General features: G+C 37.8%; 1 non-coding gene and 1 pseudogene across 1 annotated transcript; one reads left to right on the top strand and one right to left on the bottom strand.

Annotated features, from left to right (window-relative positions):
- Positions 1-20: 20 nt before the first annotated feature.
- The window catches only part of LOC129527067 (serine/threonine-protein kinase PAK 2-like), a 35,895-nt pseudogene continuing 12,381 nt past the window's right edge, over positions 21-23,534 (bottom strand).
- On the top strand, positions 18,282-18,388 carry LOC129527335 (U6 spliceosomal RNA). Its single transcript, XR_008672304.1, has one exon. It is a non-coding gene; the product is annotated as a U6 spliceosomal RNA (small nuclear RNA).

Raw genomic sequence — 23,534 nt, 5'->3', positions numbered from 1 at the left:
ATACCAGCATCAAAGGAAGGTTTGTTTTATGCTTATTCTCATGGCCCAATAACGAGATGCAGATGAACTGGATAGAAGGGAGTTTATTTCTACAACTAGGTACAGAGAGAAGGCTGGGAAATATTGCCAGACCAACTGAAAATTATAAAGTTTTCCAGAGCTTATACACCTTCTAAGCAATATGTCTACGTGTAAGTATGTAAGTGTGCATTCATCTAAAGACATAAGTAATCAACTTCTTTTTTTTTTTTTTTCTTGAGACGGAGTTTTGCTCTTGTTGCCCAGGCTGGAGTGCAATGGCATGATCTCGGCTCACTGCAACCTCTGCCTCCCGGGTTCAAGTGATTCTCTTGCCTCAGCCTTCCAAGTAGCTGGGATTACAGGTGTGCACCACCATGCCAGGCTAATTTTGTATTTTTAGTAGAGATGGGGTTTCTCCATGTTGGTCAGGCTGGTCTCAAACTCCCGACCTCAGGTGATCCGCCTGCCTCGGCCTTCCAGAGTGTTGGGATTATAGGCGTGAGCCACCCCATCCGGCCAAGTAATCAACTTCTAACCTATAACTAAAATCTGAGTACCGAAGACCTTCCTCTGGAGCCTTAGTAAATTTTCTTAATCTAAATGGGTCCGGGTGCCAGGGTGATTACCCTTATCTTGTCTCCTGCTAAATCATGGAGGTTCCTTTAGTCCCTAATAAAGCTTGTTTGTGGAGGTCTAGGGAGTTCCTTTAGACCCCCAATAAAACGTGCTTAATCCTAAACGGGCCCTGTTAGGAATTCCTTCGTTATCTCGTCATGCTTCAAGGCCCAGGGAAGACCTAGGCAAAACTCTTGGTGGGCTCTGTTACATTCCAGCCTTTGTATGAGGACATTGGCCCCATCAGTTTTTAATATTTATCTTAACCACTCAGTCAGTGCTGAAACAGTTGTCATGGAGGCCTGCCTATTCAGCTGTTAGTGAGACCTGGCCTGCCACACTTTCAGTCAACTGTTGAAGGACACACAAGATTCTCTTTTATTATTATTATTATTATTATTATTATTAAAGCTGCCATGTTGAATCTCTTGAAAGTTAAGGCCCACGTAAATCGAGGTGGGGGAAACCTTTAGTGAACTACATCACTCTGTGTGCTTCCTGGTTCTTAGGACAGATGACTTTATTACAGCCTCTGAATCTATCAAATGTGTCCATTTTTCACCAGGAATGTTAATTAAAAATAAAATTATAGTGATAAATGTATTAGCAACCTAAAGTTTGGTAAGAGAAAGATATGTAAAAAACCTCTTTTTTAAAGACGAGGCTTAGGCATCCTGCTTCTTCTCCAACTCTTTTATCTCCATTTCCTTTAGGTTGGTAAGATACTTTCTTTATTTCTAGCAATTTCACCAGAGAGGTTAACAATCAAACTTACGGTGGTTTTACTTTAAAATGATAGGTAGGCAAACTTGTGGAGATACTCTTTTATTTAATTTATTCATTAAAAAAAGAGGTGGGATGAAAATCCACCCATTCCCACTACCCCTTACTTTGGGTATGGGTGTGAGAGGGGAGAAGTTCATGGTGATTGGGTGACAAGGAAAGTGATAGTACCATTGCTGATACAGGGAGAGTCCCAGAGAGAGAAACTAGCTGGAGGTTAGAGTATCACTTTCCTGTGGTAGGTGGCTTAAAACAGACATTTAGTGGATAAAACAACACACATTTATTTACTCACAGTTCCAGAGGCCAGAGTCTGAAATCAACATCACTGGCCTAAAATCAAGGTGACAGCAGGGCTGTCTCCCCTCTGGAGGTTCCGGGGGAGAATCTGTTCCTGACCTCTTCCGGTGTCTGGTGGCTGCCAGCATTCCTTGCCTTGTGACCACATCACTTCAATCTCTGCTTCTATGGTCACACTGATTTTTTCCTGTTCTTTGGTGAAGTTTCCTTCTCAATCCCTCTTATAAAGAGACTTGAAATTGCATTTAGGGCCCACCTGGATAATCCCCAGGAAAATCTCCCTGTCTCAAGATTCTTAGTCACATCTGCATAGTCCCTTTTGCTATGTAAAGTAACATTCACAGGTTCCAGGGCTTAGAATGGGGACATCTTTGGAGGCCTTTATTCAGCCTACTACAGTCAGATAAAGCACACAGAAAGGCTGGTGTGGGTTTTATTTGTATGTTGTCTCTGAGTGTTTTCAAGGTTAAGATCTTTCAAGGACTAAAGAATATTGGTTAATTCCTAACATCCTGGGCTATACAATTAGTGTAGAAAGAATACGCCCTTTTGGGGTGGATGAGTCAAAATACTCACACTTTATTAAAACCATTATAGTGAATTTTACTGTTTGTTCTGTGGATGTTACAGAAAAAGGCATATTCTCTGTATAGTGTAAAGCTTAGTCATGCCTATTAAAGATATTTTGTCATTCCGGAAATTCTGTTTTATCTCCTAGATGTATGTTACAGTTATGTTAAAGTTTTATGTAAAGTTTCCTTTCCTTCCTAACAGTTTTTATTTTATGTATTTCCTCAGTGTATGGATTGTTTGTGATGCTTATGTTTGCACTGCGCATTGTAACTTTTACAGGTGTATAATAATCATTTTATCCATTTCATATTTTTTGCCATGATACATGATGCTGTGTCTGATTCTAATATTTCTACCTGTCTATTCCTCTAACTTTTCTATGTTCCTTTTGACCAGGGAAACTTTTGAATCCCTTTATTTTCAACATTTCTTTGTCAATTTGTTTATACATGTGCTTCTTATAATCAGTAAATTTAAATTTTTACCTTTTGATATAATCTGATTTTATTTGCCTTTTATTGTTATCTTTTAAGCCATTTATATTCACTATGCTAAGTCAGGTATAGTCTTATTTTGCCATTTTATTTTATTCTTTGTGGTTTATACTTACTGTTTTCTTCTTCCCTATACATTATATGTCATTGTAGCTCTTCTTTCTTCCTATTAGTTATTTTTTCTACAAATTTTATTCTATATTCCCATTTGTAGAGTGCACATTTTTGTTCTACAGTTATATATACATATATTCACATATGCACATTATATGTATATAAAAATATACATATACACAGAGATTAGCATATATATGTAATTTTCAACCCATTATAAGAATGGAAGACTATTACTGGTTCTCCTATATAAAAGACTTATCACACTTTTACTTTCCTCTTCTCTACTCCTCCTCAACATGTATTAATTAATTAGTTTTTTAGGTCAAATTCCTGGTATTAAAAATATTACTTTTTATTTTGTTCATTTTCTTTCCCAAGAAATATATTTGATACAAGAATTACATAACATATTGATGTTAAAAACTAGTAATTATTTATTAATGTGAATTTTAATGGGTGCAGTACACATAATCAATTTTTAATATCATATTACCTCTTGAGATGTAACAGTTTTATTTATTCTTTTAGTCAGCTGTGGTATTTTCTCAAGTATCAGAGAATTATTTCCCCCATGAATGGTAAATGGATACTTGCATTTTCTGATTTCCTCTCACTTGAATAAAAGTTTGATTGCCTGCAGAATTTTTTAATCTGAATTCACTGATGGATACCTGGGTTGCTTCTACTTTTTAATTATTCTGAATAATGCTGCTGTGACATAACACAGCCTTATGTTTGCCAACATAAGGAGCTACATAATTTCTATTACACTTACCTAGGCATGAGAAACTCAAAAGCAACTCAAAAGGAGCAAGTCCAGGAAAAGGAAAGCTATGAAGGAGACAAAGACTAGCAGATGAAACAAATACTCTGAAAAACTCCAATCTGCCATTCAAGTATTGGAAATACCCCAAAGGGGACAATGAATGGGATCTATTACAACAAAGTCAGCAAAGTAAAACGCAAATCTCACATATGATAAATGGCCCTGATAGGCGGTCTGCTGAAAGACCTAAGGCTAGTGATTCAGTCCACAATTCCTTTTGGACCCTAAAGAAGGGGTTCATATAAAAGTCATACTTTTCTTTTTGCAATTTTCTCTTGGTTGTCTTCAGAGAATAGTCATTTGCTTCTTTCATTCAGGTTATGCAGACCATTTCTTTAAACCCCCAAAAGAGTAATAATTTTCATATACTAAAAGGCTTCTTGTAGAAAATGGAAAAAAGAATATGAGGCCACAGCAGTGATGTTAACGGTTACTCTTCATTGCTTCTTTAGCTGCCATGATCAGTGGTGTCAAGCTAGATAACAGTTTGGCTACTTTCAGGAAAAGATGCTGTAATAATTCTTTGGCTGAACCCCTTTTTTCCACATCTGTTTCCAAACATCGATTTAAGAAATCCCGAAATATTGGGGAAAGTTTCTCTGGATTCTGAAGTTCTGGGATTCCATTAGTTGCTATTAGGCACAAGGCCCTCAAGGGATTTTCACTGAGGTATGGAGGCTCTCCTTCTACCATCTCAGTAGCCATGATACCCAGAGACCATACATTGACTTTAGGGCCATAAGCCTTCCGTGTGTAACCACTTCTGGTGCCATCCAGTATGGCATTCTGACCACGGTACTGCGTTTGCTCTGCTCAGGGGTGATCTGGGCACAGAAACCAAAGTCAGTGAGCTTAACCGATCCTTCCATTCCCAAAAGTACACTGTCACTTTTGATGTCTCTGTGGATCACTTGATTAGCATGTAAAAACTCCAATGCCTGTAAACTCTCTCTGCATACAGCGGCAATCTGTGCTTCATCCATGCAGGTTTCTGTTACCACATCAGTGAGTGACCCCCTAGCAAGGTATTCCATGACCACAAACAATTCATCTCCTACCAGGTAACTGTCCAAGAAGTTAACTGTGTTGGGATTTTTTAAATCTTTCATTACCAGAATCTCATTAATGATAAATTCCTTCTTTGGCTGTTTCTGTAAATTAATTCATTTGATAGCAACCTTCTGTCCCAGTGCAACGTCAGTAGCAGTGAAAACTGTACCAGAAGCCCCTTGTCCAATTTTTTCATATCTTGTATATTTTTTTCTTAGGGTCACCTATGCTCACAATAGTTCTTAATTTCTCCATAATCTCTTCATCTGTCATCTTAGTCTTCTTTTTCTGTTTGTCTAAAGACTTGGCACCACCATCAACATTTGAATCACCAACTGGTGCAGGAACAGGGTCAATTACAGACCGTGTGTAAATTGATTTCATATGATCCGGTGGTGGGGCAATAATGGGAGGGGCAGTCTCTTCATCATCATCCTCCTCCTCTGTCACTACTGCGGGTGCTTCTGTTCCCTCGGCATTCAGTGCTGGTGTTCCAGAAGGGAAGCCATCTTTCTCAGGAGGAGTGAAACTCGGATACTTCTACTTCACTGTGTTGGAGTCGTAGAACTTTAAGACATCCAGCACAGCCTGAAGATTCTTCTTTTGCTCTAGTTTGGTGATATTTGAGGTCTGTAGTAATCGAGCCCACTGTTCTGGCATGCCAGTGAATTCTCCAGTAACAGCATCAAAGCCAACATGGATGGTGTGTTCAAAATCAGATGGAGGAGAAATTTCTGGCCGTTCCTTTTCTTTCTTTTTACTTCCTTTCTCTGTGCCTGAGAATATGGAGATGATTTTATGCCTGGGCTTTTTCTCCTCTGGAACAGAAGGCAAAGGTTTCAAACTGTGATTGGCTGACAAAGGGTCTTTGCCTCCAGTGCTAAAGATGGTGCTGCTCATTCGCACGGGAGGTGCTGGAGGCTTGTCTTCCAGTTCTCCGTTATCACACATGATTCAGAATTATGAAATGGCCCCAGGTGAGGCAAGTTCCCCACCCCAGTGAGGCGCCTCGCTCAGAGCTCCTGGGAGGTTGCGGAGGCGCCTGGTACCAAAACAGAGATATAGACCAATGGAACAGAACAGAGCCCTCAGAAATAATACCACACATCTACAACCATCGGATCTTTGACAAACCTGACAAAAACAAGAAATGGGGAAAGGATTCCCTATTTAATAAATGGTGCTGGGAAAACTGGCTAGCCATATGTAGAAAGCTGAAACTGGATCCCTTCCTTACACCTTATAAAAAATTAATTCAAGATGGATTAAAGACTTAAAGGTTAGACCTAAAACCATAAAAACCCTAGAAGAAAACCTAGGCAATACCATTCAGGACATAGGCATGGGCAAGGACTGCATGTCTAAAACACCAAAAGCAATAGCAACAAAAGCCAAAATTGACAAATGGGATCTAACTAAACTAAAGACCTTCTGCACAGCAAAAGAAACTACCATCAGAGTGAAGAGGCAACCTACAGAATGGGAAAAAATTTTTGCAATGTACTCATCTGACAAAGGGCTAATACCCAGAATCTATAATGAACTCAAACAAATTTACAAGAAAAAAACAATCCCATCAAAAAGTGGGTGAAGGACATGAACAGACACTTCTCAAAAGAAGACATTTATGCAGCCAGAAGACACATGAAAAAATGCTCATCATCATTGGTCATCAGAGAAATGCAAATCAAAACCACAGTGAGATACCATCTCACACCAGTTAGAATGGTGATCATTAAAAAGTCAGGAAACAACAAGTGCTAGAGAGGATGTGGAGAAATAGGAACACTTTTACACTGTTGGAGGGACTGTAAACTAGTTCAACCATTGTGGAAGTCAGTGTGGCGATTCCTCAGGGATCTAGAACTAGAAATACCACTTGACACAGCCATCCCATTACTGGGTATGTACCCAAAGGATTATAAATCATGCTGCTATAAAGACACATGCACACGTATGTTTATTGCGGCACTATTCACAGTAGCAAAGACTTGGAACTAACCCAAATGTCCAACAATGATAAACTGGATTAAGAAAATGTGGCACATATACACCATGGAATACTATGCAGCCATAAAAAATGATGAGTTCATGTCCCTTGCAGGGACATGGATGAAGCTGGAAACCATCATTCTCAGCAAACTATCGAAAGGACACAAAACCAAACACCGCATGTTCTCACTCATAGGTGGGAACTGAACAATGAGAACACATGGACACAGGAAGGGGAACATCACACACTGGGGCCTGTTGTGGGGTGGGGGGAGGGGGGAGGGGGGAGGGATAGCATTAGGAGATATACCTAATGTTAAATGATGAGTTAATGGGTGCAGCACACCAACATGGCACATGTATACACATGTAACAAACCTGCATGTTGTGCACATGTACCCTAAAACTTAAAGTATAATAAAAAATAAAAACATACAACCAAACAAAAAAAAAGAATGCTGGAAAAGCACAAATGTAACGTTTTATGTGGTGGGACAGCCCTTTCAAAAGTGTTTTCCACTGCTTATACTGATGAAGGTAGAAAAAAATTTCACCTATTTTAACTCTTCCTTTAAAAACTTCTTTTTGGTGGCTCATGTCATGCATACTCCACAAGTCCTGGAAGTTAAATGCTCTTAAATATTTGATGGTCTGGTCTTAGCAAAATGGCAGGTTTTTACTTCTACATTTTTAGCTATGTTTTAAATTATTTGTAATCCAGACACTAAAGTTTTATTTTGTTGTGAATTGAATCTGGGCAGAGTGTACAAGGGATCTCTCTGTATTATTTTTACAACTACATGTGAATCTATAATTATCTCATCAAAAATTCACTGAAAAAGGTATCACGGAGCCCATGTTTGCTGTTACCATCTTTGCTCCTCCCAGGTTACGATGCCCCGTGCCTCTCAGTGCACAGTGAAAATGCAGTAGACGTTTTTGATGTGAGCTCCATGGAATGGATCCAGACTGTCCCCTTCAACAAGATAATTTGACCTTAAGATTATGCAACTAATGAGTTAATGACTGAATCGCGGAAACAGAAATAATCCATTGTACATTTACTGTAATGGGTACTTGCTAATTTGGAGGCTTAACAAAGAGTATAAAAAAACAAAACCCTACAAAACATTATATTGATTAATTGCATTACTAGTACTAGAGCCATTTGTGACATCTAGTTCCATTATATAAAGTAGTATTGTTATAAATATATTATTTATTTATACCATACAGCACAGCAGTTATTTCCCATATTCAGTTTAAAGTTACTTTGTTTATCAGTAATTACTTTATCAGTAATTTTTAGTTACCAGTATAATTTGTTCCTTTTATACTTACCAGTATAAAAAGGAACACTTTACAGGGTAAAAGGAACATTTTTACAGGGTAAAAAAAGAAAAAAGCATATAGCCAAGGCTGTGTTTCAGATTCTCAATAGGATTTCACAATGGTGATGTTTTGCAAAACAAGGACATTGACAGTAACTCCATCTACTTACCTTAGGCAGATTTTCCTAGTTTTACTTTCACTGTATGTGTATTAATGTCTGTATAATTCTACCACCTGTGTGAGTTCATGTATCCACCACTAGTCAGTATACTGAATGGCTCCAGCACCACGGTGGGTCCCTCAACAGCCCTTTTATAATCACACCCCCTCCCTCTCACCTCCTCCCGCTTTCCTAACCCCTGGCAATCAGTAACCTCCATTTCTAAAATTTTATCATTTCAAAAATGTCTAACAAATGGCTTTATATAGTATTCATGATTAATTTTATCTGCTAAGTGCAAATTTATTTTTCTAAAGAAAACAAACTTTGGATTAGAAACCCAGGAGAATCCCATTACAATATTCTTATCATATAGCAGCTACATCAAAAAATTTTTGGAATATATACAGTTCAAATAAATAGACTAAAACAAGTGATGCCCATCAGTCAGATGATAGAGTAACTTCAATTCATATGGTCCAAGTCTGACAAAAATGCATTCTAACACCTGCATCTAACACCAGCTTTATTGAATAATTCCATCACGTTTCAAAATCTGTGTCTCCTAGACCAGTTGAGCTCACAACAAAAAGCAATCGTAGAGAGTCAGAAAAATATATGAAATTAGTGAACAAAACAGTGAAACCTTCCAACCAGGAATGTTTTTGGAACTTTCTTTGCGAGTAATAGTTCCTTATGGTTCCTAAATATTCAACCTCCCAGCATGAATGTGTCTCCCATCAAAAGAGCCACAGAATAAACACAACCTCTTTTTTCAACATCCCTCTTCCTATGCTCACGTCTCCCATCTCTTTCCCTTGTCTTACAGCCAAATTCCTGAAATTGTTACTGATATTCTTTGCCCTCCACTTCCCACCCCTATTCACACCTCCATCCAGGGCAATCTGACTTACACCTTAATCACTCCATTAAAGCTGCTCTCACACAAGTTATCAGCCATCAATTGTGAAAACCATCTGACCTGTTTGTCTCTTCTTGGCTGCCCAGCGACACCTGACCCTTCTTTCTTCAGCCCCCACGCTGCTGCTCCCTCGATTTTCCCCACTTCCCTGAATTCTCCTTCCCTGTTTTCTCTGCTCCTCTTCCTCCGGTCGAAGCCCTCTTCCTTTCTCACTCTGCTTACTCAGCATGTCCAAAGAGTCAGGCTGACACTACCAGAAGCGAGTCATCGATTTTCGCGTGACAAGTGGGATGGCTAGAGATTGTGTGCCATGCACAGTACTGTTCATGAAGTGTTCCTACAACCAGGCTTTAGAGCTCCTTCCCCATTATAGGAAATTCAGGGCATAGAAGTGAAGCAGTATCATGAGGGAGAACAAAGACAGGTGCAGATTGTGGGACATTATGAAGGACAACAAATCAGTGGCAGGGAGGACTGCTCAGGATGAGAGGACCTTTGTGAGAAAGTGGTGTGCAGGGTGGACCTTGTCAGGATTCTGATTCCAATAAAGAGACTGCAAAAAGAGAAATACTTGTGATAATCAAGTATGTATGACTGTGGACTATGTATGGGATGATAATCGGAATCATTGAGCACATCTTCAGGAGCGATCACAGCAATGTGATTATGGGAGAAAGTGTCCCTACTTTTAGTGATACATGTTCAAGTGTGTAGAGATGGAACAACATGATGTCAGGGATTTGACTTGAAATATTCCAACAACACAACAACAAAGAAAATACTTCAATGGTCACATCTCTTCCTCCATACCCGCCTAGATCTGCTCCACCTTGTGTTTTATGACCTCAGAGTCTATCAGTGGCCTCCGCTCCTTTGCTCAAGTTGGAAACCTGAGAATCATTGCTGATTCTCTTACACGTCAGCTTCCACTTCCAACCAAGTGTGAAGCTTTTGCAATTTTATCTCCTCAATATTCCTCATATCCTCTCCTCTCCATCCCCACCGCTACTATCATACATAATTTTAATTCACAATTTCTCCCGTAACACCCTAACTGGTCCCTTAGCCTCCAGTAAGTAGTAATTGAATTCCCTTAATTACTAGTGGTGTGGAGCATTCATTTGTGGGCTTATTTGCCACATGTATCTTCTTTGTTGAGGAACCTGTTCAAATACTCCGCCCATTTTAAAAATTTGGGTTGAGTTGGGGAGCGGTGGCTCACACCTGTTATTTCACCACTTGGGAGGTGAAGGTGGGTGGATCACCTGAGGTCAGTTCAAGAGTAGCCTGGCCAACATGGTGAAACCTCGTCTCTACAAAAATACAAAAATTAGCCAGGCATGACGGCGGGTGCCTGTAATCCCAGCTACTCGCAGGGGTGGGGGTGGGGGATTGGGAGGCTGATGGGGGAGAATCGCTTGAATCTGGGAAGCTGAGGTCACAGTGAGCCGAGATTGTGCCATTGCACACCAGCCTAGGCAGCAGAGCAAGACTCCATCTGAAAAAAATAAAATTTAGGTTATTTATTTTCTTATTATTGAGTTTTAAAAATTCTTCATACATTCTGGATACAAGGTTTTTTTGTCATATCTGATTTGCAAATATTTTCTCCAAGTCTGTGGCTTGTTTACTTCTCTTAGCAGTAAATTTCAAAGAACAGAAATTTTTAATTTTATCAATTTTTTATTTTTATTTTTATTTTGAGACAGAGTCTCACTCTGTCGCCAGGCTGGAGTGCAGCGGTGCGATCTCGGCTCATTGCAACCTCCGCCTCCCAGGTTCGAGCGATTCTCCTGCCTCAGCCTCCCGAGTAGCTGGGACTACAGGTCCCAGCTCGTATAGCCAGCACGCCCAGCTAATTTTAGTATTTTTAGTAGAGAAGGGGTTTCACCATGTTGGTCAGGACGGTCTCAATCTCTTGACCTTGTGATCCACCTGCTTCTGCCTTCCAAAGTGCGGGGATTACAGGCATGAATCAACGTGGCTGGCCCCAAACTTTTATCACATTTTTAAAAGTTTTATACATTGTGCTTTGATGTTGTATCAAAGAATTGTTTGCCTTATCCAAAATCAGAAAGATTTTCTTCATTGTTTACTTTTAGGCACTTCCTAGTTTTAGGTTTACATTTAGTTACATGACCTATTTTGAATTAACTCTCATATATGCTAAGAAATATAGATAAAAGTTCATTCTTTTGCATATGGTTATCTGAGGTTCTAGCACAATTTGTTGACAGCTTTTGCAGCTTGTTGGAAATACTGTATATATTAAAGCAACAGAATAGAGGATCCTGCAATATATATCAGCAAATGTATAAACAGACACATAGATATAGAGACGGATATACACAAAATATTTTTGTATCTGTATATACAGTTCTGAATTTCATATCATATATATTATAGTTTTATTGTTGAAATCAGGTAAAGTTAATTGATCAAATTTGTTCTTTTTTCAGTTATTTTGGCTCTTCTAGATCGTTTGCATTTTCTTATGAATTTCAGAATCAGCTGTCAATATCTACCAAAAAATATTAAAATCCTGCTAGAATTTTGACTAGGATTGTGTTGAAACTATCTATCAATTTGGGGAACATTTATGTTTTAAATATTGGTTTCCAGCGCATGAAGACAGTGTATCTCTCCATGTATTTGGGTTATCTTTAATGTTTCTCAGTATTCCACAGTTTTCAGTGTACAGGTCATGCACATCTTTTGTCAGATTTATTCCTAAGAGTTTAATATATTTTGATGCTACTTTAAATGGCATTGCTTTTAAAATTCCAATTTCTGGTTATTCATTGCTAGTATAAAATGCAATTGGTTTTTGTATATTGTTCATGTATCCTGCAACCTTGCTAAACTCATTTATTAGTTCTAATAGCTTTTTTTGTATTTTATATTGAATTTTCTACATAGATGTTCATTTTGTCTATGTGCAGTTTTGCTTCTTTCTTTCTATCCTGGACATATTCTATCTCAGCTTCTTGTCTGGCTAGGATTTCCACAACAATGTTAAATGTAAGCGTGGTGAGAGCAAACATCCCATCTTGTTCCTGATAAGACAAACGAGAAAGCATTGAGTGTTTTGTTACTAACAATGATGTTAGCTGTAGGATTTTTCACAGATGCCTTTTATCAGGACGTGGAAGCTCCCTTCTAAATGTTCCAAATGTAAATATATGACTTCATCAAATGTGTTTACTGCATCTATTGACATGATCATTTATTAATATGGTGCAATACATTGATTGATTTGAGGATGTTCAACCAACCAACCTTTCTGAGATACATTATATTTGTCCACGGTACAATATAATTTTTATGTATTGTTGGAACTGATTTGCTAACATTTTGTAAAGAACTTTTATATCTAAATTCAAAAAGAATATTTGTTTATAGTTTTTTTGTAATATCTTAGTCTAGCTTTGGTATCAAGGTGATACTAGCCTTATAAAATAAGTTGGTAACTGGTTCCTACTCTTCAATTTTCTGAAAGAGTTTAAGTAGAATTGGTAATATTTCTTCCTTAGAGGTTTGAACAAAAAACTTCAGAGAGGCAATCTGGAGTTAGAGTTTCCTTTGTAGGATGAGCATTTAATTAAAATTCAATTACTTCAATAAATATAGAGTTATTCAATTATCTGATTCTTTCTTGAGTGAGCTATAGCAATTTATATCTTTCAAAAAAATTGTCATTTCATCTCAGTTACAGAATTTATTGGGTAATGCTGTACACAGTATTCCCTTACTCCATTTTTAATTTTTACAAAATCTGTGCTGATATAGTTTCTTTCATACCTGATATTAGGAGTTTGTCTCTTTTTCGTTTTGATGATCAGCCTGCTGGAAGTTTATAAATATTTGGTTTCATAGATTTTTCTCTATTTTTTTTTGTTTTATTGATGTTCACTCTGATCTCTAGTATTTCCAAAATTGTTTTTTGTGTTTAATTTGCTCTTGTTTTTCTAATTATTAAGGCAGAAGCTGGGGTAGCTAATTAATCTAAAATCTATTCTCTTTTCTACTATAGTGTTTAATCCCATAATTTTACACATAAATGTTGCCTTATCAGCATTCCACACATTTTGAAATATTGTTTTCACTCTCACTTAGCTGAAAATGCATTGATTTCTCTTTTGAAATCTTCTTTAGCCTTTGCAATATGTAGACATGTGTAATTTATCATCCTAATACTTGATGTTTTTCCAGAAAAGTTATTTTCATTAACTTCTAATTTATTTCCAATGTGGTCCAAGAACATACTTCATATGACTTAAATCACTCCAAATATTCTGAGACTTGCTTTCTGGCACAGAATGTATTCTATCTTGATAAGTATTCTGTGTTTGCTTGAGAAGAGTTTATATTATGTGACTTTCAGGTGGACTGATTTATAAATATCAATAAAATCAAGTTATTTGATAGTTTTATTTTTTTAAGTCTGCTGTATCTTCACTGATTTTTTTTCTACTTGTTCTAGTAATTATTGATAGTGAGTATTGTAATCCCCAACTATAATTGTGGAACTGTCTATTTCTCTTTTGAGTTCTATTGGTGTTTGTTTCATTTGTGTTGAAGCTCTGTGATGACATATGTAGTGCCTGTTATTCTTAGAATTATCATGTCCTCCTGAGAAGCGGACCCTGTTCTCCTTATAAAATGACATTCTTCATCCCTGATAATATTCTTTTATCTGATGTCTACTTTATCTGATATGAATATAGCCACTCTAGCTTTCATTTGACTCATGGTAACTCTTTTTCAATCTTTTACTTTTAATATGTTTGTATCTTTACATTTAAAATGTCTTTCTTACAGGCAGCATGTACTTGGGTCTTCATTTTTTTCATCAAAGCTGACAATCTCTACCTTTTAATTGGGATGCTCAGAACATTTAACAAGATTTTTGAAATGGTTATGTTACACCTGTGATCTTGTTATTCATCTTTTACTCAATCCATCTGTTCTTTGCTCCCCTTTCCTGTTTAGTGCCCTGTTTTGGATTTTGTTGTTGTTGTTGTTATTCCATCTCATCTTCTTTGTTGGCTTATATGATAACAAAACTTTTTGTTTTGTTATTTCAGTGGTTGCTTTACAACTCTAAGTTACTGCAGCCTACTTTCACATGTTATCTTACTTCACGTGTGGTGTAAGAACCTTCCAGTAACATGCTTTCATTTTTCCTTTCCTGGCCTTTGGCTATTGTCCTGCATTTCACTTACACATAAATTACAAACTACACAAAACACTGTTGTTATTTTTGTATAAAATTCAATTATTATTTCAAGATTTTTTAATGGAGGGGTCTTATACATCTTCCTATACAGTTACTTTCCAGAGCTCTTCATCCTTTATTACAGATCAATATTTCCATCTGATATCATCTTTCTTCTGCCTGAGGAGTTCCTATTTTATTTCCTGTACAGCAGGTCTGCTGGTGATACATTCTTACAGTTTTTTTCTGCCTGGATATATCTGTATTTCCCCTTCATTTTGGAAAGTTATTTACACTGGTTACAGAATTCAGAGTTAACAGTATGTCCTCTTTTAGAATTTAAAATATTTTTCCTACATCCTCCCAGATTCTGGTATCTGTGATGAGAACTCTGGCAGCATCCTTTGTTAATCTTTATGTATGGTGTGTCCCATCCCTCTATGTCTGTATCACTAGGGTTCAATACTTTGATTACTATGAACCTTTGTGGAGTTCTTCATATTTCTTATAGGTGGGCTTTACTGAGTTTCTTGGATAAGAGATTTATAGTTTATATCAAATTTGAAAACATTTTGGCCATTTTTTGGTATTATTTTTTCTGTCCCTCCTCTTTTCAGTCCTTCTAGGGCTCAAATTACATGTATTATTGGCTGCTTGAAGGTGTTCTACAGTTTAGTTTCTTAAAATCCTTTTACTCTATTTCCTTTTGGATAATTTTTATTGCTATGTCTTGTATTTGGCAATGTTTAATCTGCTATTAATCATGTTCTGTGTATTTTTCATCTCAAATTTATAAGTAAGAGTTTTTGGGTGGGCATGGTGGCTCACACCTGTAATCCCAGCCTTTTGGGAGACTGAAGTGGGCTGATAATTTGAGCTCAGGAGTTTGAGACCAGCCTGGGCAACAAGACAAAACCCCGTGTTTACAAAAATTAGCCAGGTGTGGTGGCACATGCCTGTAGTCCCACCTACTCAGGAGGCTGAAGTTGAGGATAGCTTAAGCCCAGAAGGCAGAGGTTACGGTGAGCCGAGATCACGCCACTGCACTCCAGCCTGGATGACATAGCCAGACCCTGTCCAAAAAAAAACAAACTTTCATAACCAATTATATAACCATTCTACTACTTAGAGGAACAAAAAAGTCAATAATTCACGATTTAAAAGCTACTAAAAACATAAAATATAAAACTATGCACTAAGGAGTTTTATATATAAATTTACCCATTAAATAAATATGTGTATGTACTTCTTTAATTTAAAAAATTCTAATGACTTACAGTTTATACCACAAGATTATTTATACAAACAGATTATTCTCATTCCAGAGTGGGCTTTTTGGGGGATGAAGTTTACTAAGCAATTTACAATGTTCTGTGAAAATCATCAGCTTTTTCAGGTTCTGTAGTAAAGTTATGAAAGTTCTAGGCACCATATCTTTTTAAACCATAAGAAAATACGAGGGCACATGTGTGTATGTATGTATGCATGAATGCTTTTATGGCAGTTTTATTCGTAATTACCAAAAACTGGAAACAACCCAAATGAACTGGGGAATGAATACAGAACCTGTTGTACATCCATACAATGGAATGCTACTAAGCAACAGAAAGTAATTACTGATACATAAAAACATGGATGAATCTCAAAATACATTAGGTTAAATAAAAGACGTCCGTCTCAAGAAGCCACATACTGAGTCAAGCAGGGGGATCCCTTGAGACCAGGAGCTTGAGGCCAGCATAGGCAATATAACAAGACCTCCCATTTCTATTAAACAAACAAAAATTAAAACAAAAAGGCTAAATACTGCGTGATTTTGTTTACATGGAATTCTGAAAAGAAAAAAAAAAAAGACAAGACAGAGAAAAAAACAGATCAGTGGTGGCCAGAGACTAGAGGTAAGGAAATGGGCTGACTATGGAAAGGGTCATGAGGAAATTTTTTGAGAAACTACTCTATATCTTGATCATCATGGTGGTTGCACAACTAGATGTGTTTCCCAATCTTACAGAACCATACTCAAATATACCTTAATAAAGATAATTTTCAACCATACATATGATAGAATAATAATTATTACTCTTATACTAAGACGAAATAGATGCTGCTTAAACCACTGAAGCAAGAACACTAAACCTTGGTCTGATCTGCCTCCAAGTTTGAAAACTCCCTTCCATTAACATTTTGCCTAAAAATTAAACAATATTTGTAAATTAGTCACAAAATCCTTTAAGATTAAAATATACATATATTCTTAAAGAAAACTACCTAGTGCTTGCAACCAAGTCATTTTAGGAGAAAATTAGCTTTGTTAAGAAGGGAATAAAGCCCAAGTAATAAATATTAACATCCATCTTTTCCAGAATCATGATGATCAAAACAATGAGACTCTTCTCCTAATTTTGGTTCAAAATACCAAAATTTTTACTTCAAAAACTCTCTAACAGATTAGTATAAAATCTTAACATTTGCCTAAAAGTCTTTAAGTATTTTCACATAACTAGGCAGTATAACAAAAAAAGAGCACAGGCTTAGGCTGGATGCAGTGGCTCACACCTGTAATCCTAGCATTTTGGGAGGCCAAGGCAGATCGCTTGAGTCCAGCAGTTTGAGACCAGTCTGGGAAATGTGGCAAAACCCCATCTCTATAAAATACATTAAAACATGGCCCATACCTGTAGTCCCAGCTACTTCAGGGGATGAGGCAGGAGGATGGCTTGAGCCTTAGAGACAGAGGCTGCAGTGAGCCAAGATCACGCCACTCACTCCACTCTGGGTGATAGAGTGGGACCTTTCTCAAAAAAAATATTTTTTTTAAAGCACAGGCTCAAGACCTCAACCCACCTAGGCAAGTTATTTAACCTAATTTTCCATCGATTGTATCATCAGTAAAATTGGGATAATTTTACCTACCTCTAGGAATAATCCTAGACTATTACATGAGTTAATACATGTACTATAATAAATCACAGGGTAATGCCTGGCATAGTTAACTAAGTCTCAATACCAACCTAACATAAATGAATGACACCAATAATCACCAGCTGTGTAGTCTTTGTATACCACAGTTCTGCTCTGTAAGGTAAGTGGCCTAAATTCAATGGCCTAAATAAAGACCTATCTAGTAATACTACTCTATATTCCTATTATTTTACCTGAATTGCACCTACCTAATTCAGTTTGCAAAAGAAAGGTTAAGTATTATACCTCTTATATATAAAAAAGTGAACTATAAATAAGTTAAATGACTTACCCAAAGAAACAGTAACGTGAAGGCAGAGCCAAGATGAGGATTTGGTATTGAGACTCCTTAAAACTTTGTCCTCTCCAAAATTTTTAGCCCTCCATGAATTCCTTCCCTCCTAACAAAGATCCGGGTATAATGCACCCCCAAAAACCTCCAATTTAATAATTTAAAAATTTCATTAAGCTATACATTTGATTTGTGCACTCTTCTGTATGTTTTATATCATAATAGAAAGGTTAAGTGGCTTATTACTTAATACACTAGTATTCACTTGTATTCACATATGAATACATACACTTGTATTCACATATGAAGAGAAGTAGTGGAAAAGTTACATCAAAAGCTAAAAGGTGACAAACTAAGCAGATTATGTTCTTTAAAATTTTGTGAGAGGCAAAAGTTTTTAACTGAGGTATATAATACATGTATAAAGAAGTGCACACTTCCTAAGTCTACTATTCAATGATTCTCATAAACTGAACACAACCATGAAATCATGACCCAGATCAAGACAGAGAACATTACCATCACACCTACAATCTCCCTTGTCCTCACCACGAAAGATAACCATTATTCTGATTCCATTCCCACCTGTTAGTTTTGTCTGTTTTTTAAGCTTTACAGAAATGGAGTGCTCGCTTCGGCAGCAAATATACTAAAATTGGAACAATACAGAGAACATTAGCGTGGTCCCTGCACAAGGATGACATGCAAATTGGTGAGGCTTTCCATCTTTTTTATTATTACAGTAGTCTGTATTATTTCATATCCAAAAAATGATCAATATGAAGAATGGGATGAACTAATTAATACCGTGATTGAAGACAATAGCATTATTTGCCTGGGAAACTAAAGACAAAACAACTGGAAAACTACTAAAACTGTTAAAGGAGTCAATTTGCTACTTATGGAATAAACACATACTGTATTCACAGTAACATACATTATGGAATTAAAATCACATTTCTGGCTGGGCACAGTGGCTCACATCTATAACCCCAGCACTCTGGGAGGCCAAGGTGGGAGGATCACTGGAGCTCAGGAGTTCAAGACCAGTGTGGGCAACATAGTGCAACTTCCAAAGAATAGGACTAACTCCACGTGTAGCATCTACATGTGGACAAGCAGGAGTGTTTCCTGATTAAATAACCTAAGTGTCATCTCCATGAATGCACGTATACAACTTTGTTGGATTGAAGGCTCCTCATCTCAACCCCACTGGAGGTAAATGCTATAAAAGTAAGTAATTCAAGAAAGTTTCATCCAAATTAACTCATGTAAAACAAAAACAAAACAAGAAAAATTTGCCACATCAAGGTAATGTTATATAATGTGTAACTACTGTCTTTATTTGTGTCTCACTTACAAAGTAGATCTGAACTATGGATTACTACTACTTACTTTGATTAAAAAAACACTGATGTGAGATATTTTTGTAAATTTTCTTTACCCAAAGGTTCACTGCAGCCATAAAAAAGAACAAAATCATATCCTTTGCAGCAACATGATGCAGCTGGAGATCATCATCCTAAGCTAAACATTGGGTAAACATGGACATAAACATGGGAACAATAGATACAGGGAACTAACAGAGAGGAGAGGATGGGAAGGAGAGAAAGCTCAAAACTACCTACTGGGGGCTGGGTACAGTGGCTCACGCCTATAATCCCAGCACTTTGGGAGGCCAAGGTGGGTGGATTGCTTGAGTCCAGGAGTTCGAGACCAGCCTGGGTAACAGGGTGAAACCCAGTCTCTACAAAAAAATACAAAAAATAGCAGGGTATGGTGGCCCACCACTGTAGTCCCAGCTACCCAGGAGGCTGAGCTGGGAGGATCGGCTGAGCCCAAGAGGTCAAAACTGCAGTGACCAGTGATTGCAATATTGCAATCCAGCCTGGGGGACAGAGACCTACCTTGTCTCAAAAAACTTAAACAAAACTACGTGCTGGGTGCTATGCTTACTACCTGGGTGATGGGATCAATTGTACCCCAAACCTCATGCAATATACCCATGTAACAAACCTGCACACTATTATTATTGGGAGAAACAGAGCTAATTTAGAACAATATATATAGCTTGACCCAATGTGATGAAAAATTTTACATTTGTATATTTGTTGAAAACAACTATCAATAAAGAATTAAAATTGCATACTATTCATTCATATGACTGAATACTACACAGCTATTAAAATTAATGAAGTAAGGCAGGTGCAGTGGCTCACACTTGTAATCCCAGCTACTCGGGAGGCTGAGGCTCGAGAATCACTTGAAACTGGGAGACGGAGGTTGCCGTGAGCCAAGATTGTGTCACTGCTCTACAACCTGGGTGACAGAGTAAGACTCTGTTTCAAAATAATCATAATAATACTACTACTAATAATACACATATATCAGCATAAATAAATGTAACTTTCCAATTACAGAATGTATGTACCAAAATATCACATAAATTTGAAACACAATAGTACTACATGTTAAATATATGTAGATATTTGTAGGAACAATATAAGTGCATGAGCTAAAAAGATAAATAACTTCTGCATAAGAAAATAGGATCTAAGAGGATGACAAAAGGGACTCCAACCGTATGCATATTTTATTTTTAAAAACAAATATAGGCCAGGCACAGTGGCTCACCCCTGTAATCCCAGCATTTTAGGGGGCCAAGACGGGCAGATCACTTGAGGTCGGAGACCAGCCTGGACAACATAGTGAAACCCTGTCTCTACCAAAAATACAAAAATTAGCCGGGAGTAGTGACAAGCTCCTATAATCCCAGCTACTCAAAAGGCCAAGGCACGAGAATTGCTTGAACTTGGGAGGTGGCGGTTGCAGTGAGCAGGGATTTTACCACTATACACCAGGCTGGGCAACAGAGCGAGACCCCATCTCAAAAATAATAAATAAAAACATATATAAATACACCTTTGAAGCAAATCTGACAAGATGTCAGCATCCATGAAATCTACTGAATGGGCTGGGCACGGTGGCTCACTCCTGTAATACCAACACTTTGGGAGGCCAAGGTGGGCAGATCACGAAGTGAAGAGATAAGAGACCATCCTGGCCAACATGGTGAAACCCAGTCTCTACTAAAAATACAAAAATTAGCTGGGTGTGGTGGCGTGTGCCTGTAATCCCAGCTACTCAGGAGGCTGAGACAGGAGAATCACTTGAACCCAGGAGGCAGAGATTGCAGTGAGCTGAAATTGCACCAGTGCACTCCAGCCTGAGCGACAGAGCGAGACTCCGTCTCAAAAAAAAAAAAAAAAAAGGAAAGGAAAAAAGAAAAAAAATCTACCGAATTAGTACATGGTGTTTGTTAAATTATTCTCCATATTTTTCTAAATTTTTGAAATATTTAAACTTTGCTCTAAAAAAGTCGAGATTTTGGAATTCAGAGACAGGCTTTGTAGATTCAGTACAGGATGTGTGTGTGTGTGTGTGTGTGTGTGTGTGATAAGCCTGTTATTCTGTACTATAAAATTTCTAACTAAAAAAAATTATATTAGGTTGGTGCAAATGTAGTTGCAGTTTTCGTATTGTTGAAATTTGCTATTTGATACTGGAATACATTCTTAAATATATGTGGTTGTTTATATACCATTTTAATGCACATTTCTCACCTTTTTTGCTAATAACATTATTTGCTGTTTTATTCTTTTAGACAGTGGAAATTATATTATAAAAAAAAGCAAATTCAAGCGATTTTCTTGAGTTCAAAATGGGTCGCAAAGCAGTGGAGACAACTCGCAACATCAACTACACATTTGGCCCAGGAACGGTGCAATGGTGGTTCAAGAAGTGTTGCAAAGGAGACGAGAGCCTTGAAGATGAGGAGTGTACTAGCCAGCCAGAAGAAGTTGGCACTGACCAATTGAGAGCAATCATCGAAGCTGATCCTCTTACAACTACACGAGAAATTGCCGAAGAACTCAATGTCAACCATTCTACGCTTGTTTGGCAATTTAAGCAAGTTGGAAAGGTGCAAAAGCTTTTTTTTTTTTTTTTTTTTTTTTTTGAGATGGAGTCTCACTCTATCACCTAGGCTGGAATGCAGTGGCACCATCTGGGCTCACTGTAACCTCTACTTCCCGGGTTAAAGTGATTCTCGTGCCTCAGCCTCCCTAGTTGCTGGGATTACAGGCACCCACCACCACACCCGATTACTTTTTGTATTTTTAGTAGAGCTGGGGTTTCACCATGTTGGCCAGGCTGGTCGTGAACTCCTGGCCTCAAGTGATCTGCCCGCCTCAGCCTCCGAAAGTACTGGGATTACAGGTGTGAGCCACCACGCCCTGCCAAAAGGTGAAAAAGCTTGATAAGTGGGTGCCTCATGAGCTGACCAAAAATTTTAAAAATCGTCGTTGTGAAGTGTTGTCTTCTCTTATTCTACATAACGACGATGAACCATTTCTTAGTTGGATTGTGACATTTGACAAAAAGTGTATTTTATACAACAGTGATGACCAGCTCAGTGGTTGGACCGAGAAGATGCTCCAAAGCACTTCCTGAAGCCAAACTTTCATCAAAAAGAGGTCAGGGTCACTGTTTGGTGGTCTGCTCCTGGTCTGATCCGCTATAGCTTTCTGAATCACAGTAAAACCAATACATCTGAGAAGTATGCTCAGCAAATCGATGAGATGCACCGAAAACTGCGAGGCCTGCAGCCGGCACTGGTCCACAGAAAGGGTCCAGTTCTTCTCCACGACAACACCCGACAACATCTTGCACAACCAACATTTCAAAAGTTGAATGAATTGGGCTACAAAGTTTTGCCTCATCCACCATACTGAACTGACCTCTCACCAACCGACTACCACTTTCCCAAGCATCTAGGAAATTTTTTGCAGGGAAAATGCTTCCATAACCATCAGGATGCAGAAAATGCTTTCCAAGAGTTCATCGAATCCCGAAGCATGGATTTTTACGCTACAGGAATAAACAAACTTATTTCTCATTGGCAAAAAATGTGTTGATTGTAATGTTTCCTATTTTGATAAAGATGTGTTTGGGCCTAGTTATAATTTAAAATTTGCAATCCAAAACCACCATTAATTTTGCACCAACCTAACAGTACCTACCTTTATTACCTCAACTGCTCTTCAACTTTCTTCTTTTGAGAGAGTATCCCTCTGTCACCCAGGCTGGAGCGCAGTGGCACAAATCTTGGCTCACTGCAACCTCCACCTCCAGGGGTCAAGTGATTCTCCTGCCTCAGCCTCCTGAGTAGCTGGGATTACAGACGTCCACCACCATGCCCGGCTAATTTTTGTATTTTTAATAGAGACGGGGTTTTGCCATGTGGGCACGCTGGTCTCAAACTCCTGATCTCATCTGTCCATCTTGGCCTCCCAAAGTGCTGGGATTATAGACATGAGCCACCGCATTCAGCCTAATCTTACTCTTTAAAAGAATAAAGTAATGGCAGACAATAACGAATGTCTTAACCCAGAAATCTCACCTTTTTGAATGATGTTCTCCATTCACAGAAGCATTTAGAACACTACAAGTGTGCAGTAAACAGCAAAAGCCAACAAGCTCTAATCACTTAAACTCTAGAGAATATATGACACAGCTCTTCCTAAAATATCACCAGATGGGTATATAAACGTAGAACGGCTCAACTCCCAGCTGTATATTAACACCAAATCTCCAATAAGCCTATACTGCCATAATAAAAATCATTTGCCTAAATCTCTTCCAATTCATATTAGATGTATTAATATAAACCATATCCTATCTGAGTTGCTACAACTCCACTTGATATTTAAAACACACCACAACACACAAGCACACAAACACACACACACGGATACAGAACTTGGGAGTTCAGGCTGAGTTCTGCATTTACAGAGTTCATAGAAACCGATTTTTCTTA

Source organism: Gorilla gorilla, chromosome 16 (genome assembly GCF_029281585.2).
Source record: "Gorilla gorilla gorilla isolate KB3781 chromosome 16, NHGRI_mGorGor1-v2.1_pri, whole genome shotgun sequence".
In the NCBI taxonomy this organism is placed as follows: Eukaryota; Metazoa; Chordata; class Mammalia; order Primates; family Hominidae; genus Gorilla; species Gorilla gorilla.
Note: the sequence above shows the minus strand (reverse complement) of the source record. Positions and strands in the feature narration are given on the sequence as shown.